Below are 7,844 nucleotides of genomic sequence, written 5' to 3' on the forward strand. Positions count from 1 at the left end.
GGTACCGATAAACTGTATAAGTATATCTGCTGAAAACCTGAATTTACGTTTGGAATTCAAAATTTTCCTCTGAAAGGTGTTAAATAGATGATAAAACTACTGTAAAAAAAGTAGAAAGTAGGCCATATTTTTTAAAAAATATTTAGTAAGCTTATTTTTATGCTCTACTTTAAATAATTATTTATGTGTTTTTCTATGAAGATGAATCTGTCTAATAATATTACGTAATATATTATTATTTCAGATAAATATTAAAAGAGAACCAATTTCTACTAACACAAACGCATCCACTATTTGGAGTCATTCTGGTTATAAAATCGAAAGAGGTAAGAGGCTTAATGCTTTTAATACTATGAAAGTTTTTTGTAGTGATAAGAATAATTCGTAATACTGTACATAAATTCATATAAATGGGAATGATAACATTTGAAAAACGTTGCGAATACGTCGTCTATAATGGATAAGGAATAAAATAGAATTTAGTATTATCAGTTATGTACAGTACATTTAATTTAGTTGAGAGATTTAAAATTCTTAGTTCAATTGATCAGAATTTACTACAGAGAAAAGTCCAATTTATATGATTTAGATTTCAATGAAATGAGCAATTATTTATTATGACATCGTCACAATGTTGGTATTCAATTTTAATCATATTTTTAATGTATATAATTTAAAATATATGCTTTTCATCTCAAATTAGTAGTGGCTTGCCTCTGTGCATTATACTTTTCATATAACAATGCAGTTGTGCCGGTCTTTAATTAACTATTTTCAGGACAAAAGTTTATAATTGAAATAATATGAGTTTCGATCTTTTCCAAACGTTTGTACACAGTTAATCGGGGTCTCCTGTTCCTACTCTCTCCATATTACCTAGTCTTGTCTATCATTTTCGTCCGTTCTCGAGATTAAGAAAGGACTGACACATAGAAAGAAGACAGTGAGAATTTATAGGTCTTTAATTTTTTCAGATTACAGTTCAATTATATGAATAAATTCGAACTTTTTAAAAATAAATGTCGAAGAAGTCTGTTTGTATTTATTTTATTGTTTTTATGAATATATGTTTATGATATTCTGAAAATAGTGGGTTCTCCATTAATGGGTGCTCAGACTCGGATGTATTGTTACTTCTCACAGGTTCTAAGTTTTTAAAGTACTAATTTTATGTATCTATAAATAAAACTCACCTGTACTTTCAAAATTCAGCTTTTTATTACATATACATTTATGTATTCTATTTGAAACGAAGTGTGAGGGAGTGATACGGATATGTAACACACTGACTGTACAGTGCATCGTACATATGTGTAAATTTACAGACGAAGTTATCAACGTCGACAAATAGAATTTTGTAATTCTATTTGTCAAATAGAATTTTGTAATTATATTTGTCGACGTATTTTATATTGTCGTGCTAATGGATGGTCAGAACGTCTAAAATCGGAAAACATTGGAATATTGAACTTTAATTAACATAAATTTATTGTAATATGTTAGAACTATGAGAATAGAATCTTATGAAATATAATATGTTACAACTACGAGAATCTTACAATCATGTAAAATGATTGTAAGATTCTAATTGAATATTTTTATATCCTTGATTATTTAACACTTTAACTAAGTTTTACTTTCTCGGCTCTTATATATAACAGAAGGGAAGTCTGTCAGAAAATAATTGTTACGAACATTTTTACATTTTTAAACTTAAGACAACTTAAAACGACGAGAAATTAAAAAATTCTAGGATTTTTTGTATGCATAAATGTCAGCGTGTGTGAAGGGGGACGATGATTTTCTTCAACCTTTTTAAAGTTAAATAATTATTGTGCTTGTTGTCGAAAATTTCTTAAATTTAGAAGGAAGGTTTCTGTATCAATGGGATTGATGCTTTTAAGTTTTTGTAATTAAAGGTCGAGGGGCTTATAGAGATAATGCGGGTCGTATCTTCAGTAAGGTCAGATATAANTCATATTTTTAATGTATTTAATTTAAAATATGTGCTTTTTACTTCAAATTAGTAGTAGCTTGTTCCTGTACATCATACTTTTCCTGTTAGTAATAGAGTCATGACGTTTACGTATCTAACTTCTTTTAGAGTAACCTTTGTGAATTGAAATAACGTGACTTTTGATTTGCATCGGAAATTCTTGTATAGTTAATCGGGATCTCGTGCCTCTAAGCACATCTGGGGCTTTCAGCTATCTAACTGTTGTTGAGATTAAGAAAGGACTGTGAAACAGTCATACAGACTGGGAAAAGTGGGAATTTATCAAATTGCAGCCTGATTCTTAATAAACTATTCTTTACATATTCAAACAATATCAGATTCATTTAATTGGGCAAGAGGTACCAATAAACTGTATACCTATAACCTATGTGCTGAAAAGCTGAATACACGTTTGGAATTCAAAATTTTCCTCTGAAAGGTGTTAAATAGATGATAGGGACTACTATAAAAAGAAAAGTAGAAACTAGGCTATATTTTTTTAAAAATATTTAGTAAGCGTATTTTTATGCTCTACTTTAAATAATTGTTCATATGTTTTTCTATAAATATGAATCTGTGTAATAATATTACGTAGTATTTTATTATTTCAGATAAATATTAAAAGAGAACCAATTTCTACTAACACAAACGCATCCACTATTTGGAGTCATTCTGGTTATAAAATCGAAAGAGGTAAGAGGCTTAATGCTTTTAATACTATGAAAGTTTTTTGTAGTGATAAGAATAATTCGTAATACTGTACATAAATTCATATAAATGGGAATGATAACATTTGAAAAACGTTGCGAATACGTCGTCTATAATGGATAAGGAATAAAATAGAATTTAGTATTATCAGTTATGTACAGTACATTTAATTTAGTTGAGAGATTTAAAATTCTTAGTTCAATTGATCAGAATTTACTACAGAGAAAAGTCCAATTTATATGATTTAGATTTCAATGAAATGAGCAATTATTTATTATGACATCGTCACAATGTTGGTATTCAATTTTAATCATATTTTTAATGTATATAATTTAAAATATATGCTTTTCATCTCAAATTAGTAGTGGCTTGCCTCTGTGCATTATACTTTTCATATAACAATGCAGTTGTGCCGGTCTTTAATTAACTATTTTCAGGACAAAAGTTTATAATTGAAATAATATGAGTTTCGATCTTTTCCAAACGTTTGTACACAGTTAATCGGGGTCTCCTGTTCCTACTCTCTCCATATTACCTAGTCTTGTCTATCATTTTCGTCCGTTCTCGAGATTAAGAAAGGACTGACACATAGAAAGAAGACAGTGAGAATTTATAGGTCTTTAATTTTTTCAGATTACAGTTCAATTATATGAATAAATTCGAACTTTTTAAAAATAAATGTCGAAGAAGTCTGTTTGTATTTATTTTATTGTTTTTATGAATATATGTTTATGATATTCTGAAAATAGTGGGTTCTCCATTAATGGGTGCTCAGACTCGGATGTATTGTTACTTCTCACAGGTTCTAAGTTTTTAAAGTACTAATTTTATGTATCTATAAATAAAACTCACCTGTACTTTCAAAATTCAGCTTTTTATTACATATACATTTATGTATTCTATTTGAAACGAAGTGTGAGGGAGTGATACGGATATGTAACACACTGACTGTACAGTGCATCGTACATATGTGTAAATTTACAGACGAAGTTATCAACGTCGACAAATAGAATTTTGTAATTCTATTTGTCAAATAGAATTTTGTAATTATATTTGTCGACGTATTTTATATTGTCGTGCTAATGGATGGTCAGAACGTCTAAAATCGGAAAACATTGGAATATTGAACTTTAATTAACATAAATTTATTGTAATATGTTACAACTATGAGAATAGAATCTTATGAAATATAATATGTTACAACTACGAGAATCTTACAATCATGTAAAATGATTGTAAGATTCTAATTGAATATTTTTATATCCTTGATTATTTAACACTTTAACTAAGTTTTACTTTCTCGGCTCTTATATATAACAGAAGGGAAGTCTGTCAGAAAATAATTGTTACGAACATTTTTACATTTTTAAACTTAAGACAACTTAAAACGACGAGAAATTAAAAAATTCTAGGATTTTTTGTATGCATAAATGTCAGCGTGTGTGAAGGGGGACGATGATTTTCTTCAACCTTTTTAAAGTTAAATAATTATTGTGCTTGTTGTCGAAAATTTCTTAAATTTAGAAGGAAGGTTTCTGTATCAATGGGATTGATGCATTTAAGTTTTTGTAATTAAAGGTCGAGGGGCTGAAAAGATAATGCGGGTCGTGTGTATCTTCAGTAGGGTCAGAGATAATAACGAGTCTATTCATTTTCTAATATGCGATTTTTATAAAACACATCTTTATTTCAAAATTAAGTATTTTTTAATTTTATAATTGTTAAAAATATAAACATATTTTAAACAAAATATCATAAGAGATGGCGCCACACGTAATTTTAAATGTTTCCGGAAAAGTTAAGCACTCGTTGCTGGTCTATTTAATAACGAAAACAAGTTTATAATCGTACTGATTATAATTTGTATATCACATCACAGCAATTCGCCGTGACTCAAAGCCACTTTTCGGCTTGTAATCAGAAATAAATGATGTAGTGAACGACTTAAGTTAATATTGTTATATTAATTATTGAAAATACGATCAGTTTTATTTTATATTTCAAGTTTTTCTTATTATCCTTTAACAAAAAAGATTGTAAATTCCACTACAGATATTAAGAAAGAAGAAATAAAAGAGGATTGTGATGTAAAACATGGTATAAAATCAGAATGTAAAGTTGTCTTGAAAAAATTGAAGATTGAAGTAAAGACTGAAGATCGTAAAGAAGTTGTTCATCTCCCAGATGATGATGTAAACGTATTGGTAAGTAATAGAAATTTCGAAATATTTTACAGTGAAACTTTAATATTAACTTAGGTTTCTGAATGGTTGAAAACGTAGCTCAATATCAGTAATGAATATTATGCTTCGATTGTAGGTGTATTCTGTATTAAATAAAAAAATGTGTATTCTATAAGAAAAAATCTAGTATCGAATTGTGGAAGTTTTCTGGCTGTTAAGAGATTTTATTTAAAAAATAACATCTACATTATTAATAAATAAATAAAATTGTCATTGACGCCATGTGTTATAAACACTTTCTATAATTTTAATTATTAAAGAAAGAAGAAATGCGTGATGTTAATGGTAGAAATGCATTTCACAAACTATTTTAACAACAAATACAATTTTAAGGAAATCTGATATCACTGGAGATTTTACACGTGACCATCTTCTATTTCTTTACCCCTGGATGTTTTATTGCCAAAATTTAATAGCATTAATGTCCCTTATAGACAATGAACACTTACTAAATTTAGTTTCTTAATGTTCAATTAATTCTGAAATTTTAGGCTAACTAGATGACAAATACATGTCTACGCACAGATATTTACTTCATTGTTTGCCATATTTTTTGAATTTATATGATCTCAAAATCTGAAGATTTGCGAAAATTGACTATATTTGAATACTTCACTTTGTACAAAACATTCCTAAAAGTAAGAAGCGAATTTAAACGTAAGTCTATATATATAAATTATACTGTTTCAAAGTTTCTCAATTTGTAGTTTGAGTACTGTACTTCTGCTTTTTAGTGCACGATAAGTTAGAGAATAAACAATGAGTTTTTATTTCAGACTCATTGGTCAGGTCCACATTGGATGCGGCCAGATGTTGAGAAAGGTTGCCCGACATACAGGCGGATCTAAGATTTACGAAACCCTAGGCACAATTTACTTTGAGGCGAATTGCAACGATGATAGCACAAAATACCAGATTTATTTATTTTTCTAATACTGTGAAATACTGCAATTACATAAACAGAGATTACAACAAATTAATAAACACTGCAATTTCTAATTTTATGTAGTTTAAGTAGCAGTTGATTACAAATAAATAATAGAGAGGTTGCGATTGAAGTTTTCATTGTTAAAACATAAACGTCGAACGTCGAGCGTCGTTATCTTGTAATTTTACAAGTTTTAAAATGTCGTTTGGAACGTCAAACATGACAGGTAGGAGTTCGGCTTAAATGTTTGCTTGTTCTCTGTTTTGGGTTGAATTTACGACGTATTTTATTAAAATAATGATTGTTTAAGCATTTATGAATAACATTGCAAAAAAAACAGACTATTTTAATGCAGAAATGTTTTAATTATTAAATATTTTTGTAAGTAATGTAAAGTGCGTATACAATTTTTATATATTTCAGTGCGATAAGGATGGCGTGAAAACAGGCAAAACGCATTGCACTTTTTCTACTGTTAAATCGTACGGTAGAAGACAGGACGCTAATTAAAGTAAAAAATAATTATTGAATATCTTTTTAATATTTTAAGATAATCTAATTCGTTAATTTCGTTCGTTGGTGACCTTAAATGTTTCTGCCATTTTTCGGCAATATCGCATGAATCAGTTTGCTTTGTCAACGTTGGCGCAACTTATTTTATTTGAAGTTGAAACGTCAAACGTGTTCTTTTACTTGCCGTACAAGTTTAAAGTTTATACTTTGGCTGCAACCTCTCTAATATTATAAAATGAGCAAAACAGTTTTACAACGAATTGTGAAGTTCAATGGGTGTAAAAATCTTTCGTTACAGAACTAGTCTCCTGGCTTTCACAGTGCTAAATTACAAATAACATAAATTACTAGTACAGTGAGCCTACTTCATTAGTACAGTAATATCTTTTCTCAATGGACATGATGGAAAGTGAAAAATCTCTCTTGTTATTTTGTTAATTTTTCTAAAAGACTAAATAATTTCTACAAAGTTTTCAAAACAATGAATTTTAATACAATTTTCTAATATGTTGCTTATATATGAAATCACAAAATATGGATTTGTAATTTACAAGATTTTCGTATTACTTTTTCGGTTGTTATATATCACAAAAAGAAAGTAGTGACGATCGGTCAAAATGACTCCACAAGATTTTTACATTTCTAAATGTAGAATTCCTTTAAACCACAAAAAAATATCTTGGGTTTTATCTGTATGTATAAATGTTAGTGTGTGGGAGGCACGATTTTGTTCACGCTGTTTAAAAGTTAATAACTCCTGTTCTTTTGTCGAAAATTTCTGAAATTTTGCAGGAAAGATTGATTATTAGGGAAATTAAGGCTATGGAATTTTGCTGGTTAAAAATTAACAAATTGGGGATATACACACGACTTTCATTATCTGCAGTAAGGTCGTACTTAATGATAATTTTACACATTACTCGCATTTAACATTTTTATATAAAACTTATCCCTACTTTCAAAATTCATTTATTTGCCTTCCTATAATAGTTAAAAATATATATTATTTTAAAAACGTTTTATTACAGACAGTGCCACCAAACTTTGGAAACGTTGCTGGGTAAAGTTGAGCAAACTTTTTCCCAGCAACGTTTCCAAATTTATACTGTTACTGATTTATAGGGGAAACCGGAGCAAGTTTGTCAAGCGCTTTTTTTTTTAAACAAATTAAATGGAGACTTTGGTTATAGGTTAGGCAGTTGAGTTTTATTGGTGACTTGTTGAGTGTAGTGTTTTTATTGTTCTCCAACAAGCGTAGTTGAATTATCAAGCAAATTTTCATTTTCGTTCAATTCCATATAATATTTTTTTTCCATTTATATTGAATTGGCAGGTTTTGTTATAATTCCATGATAACGAAAGTTACTTTTCCTGTTAGAAGGATGTAACTTCAACTTATTCACGTGGCCAGATCGTGGCTTGGCATTCTGTTCTCAGGGTTGTACTTAATGTTTCG

General features: G+C 28.7%; 1 protein-coding gene across 1 annotated transcript in view; it reads left to right on the forward strand.

Moving 5' to 3' along the window:
• Positions 1 to 310: 310 nt before the first annotated feature.
• Positions 311 to 7,844, forward strand: part of LOC111638289 (zinc finger protein 726-like) — a 14,312-nt gene continuing 6,778 nt past the window's right edge. Inside the window, exons 1-2 of the mRNA XM_023383978.1 lie at positions 311 to 326; positions 4,757 to 4,908. The gene's annotated coding sequence lies outside the window, so the exon portion shown is untranslated. The remainder of the gene's footprint in view (positions 327 to 4,756; positions 4,909 to 7,844) is intronic.

Source organism: Centruroides sculpturatus, unplaced genomic scaffold, assembly GCF_000671375.1.
Source record: "Centruroides sculpturatus isolate CEXI.00-Female unplaced genomic scaffold, Cexi_2.0 scaffold1136, whole genome shotgun sequence".
Lineage (NCBI taxonomy): Eukaryota > Metazoa > Arthropoda > Arachnida > Scorpiones > Buthidae > Centruroides > Centruroides sculpturatus.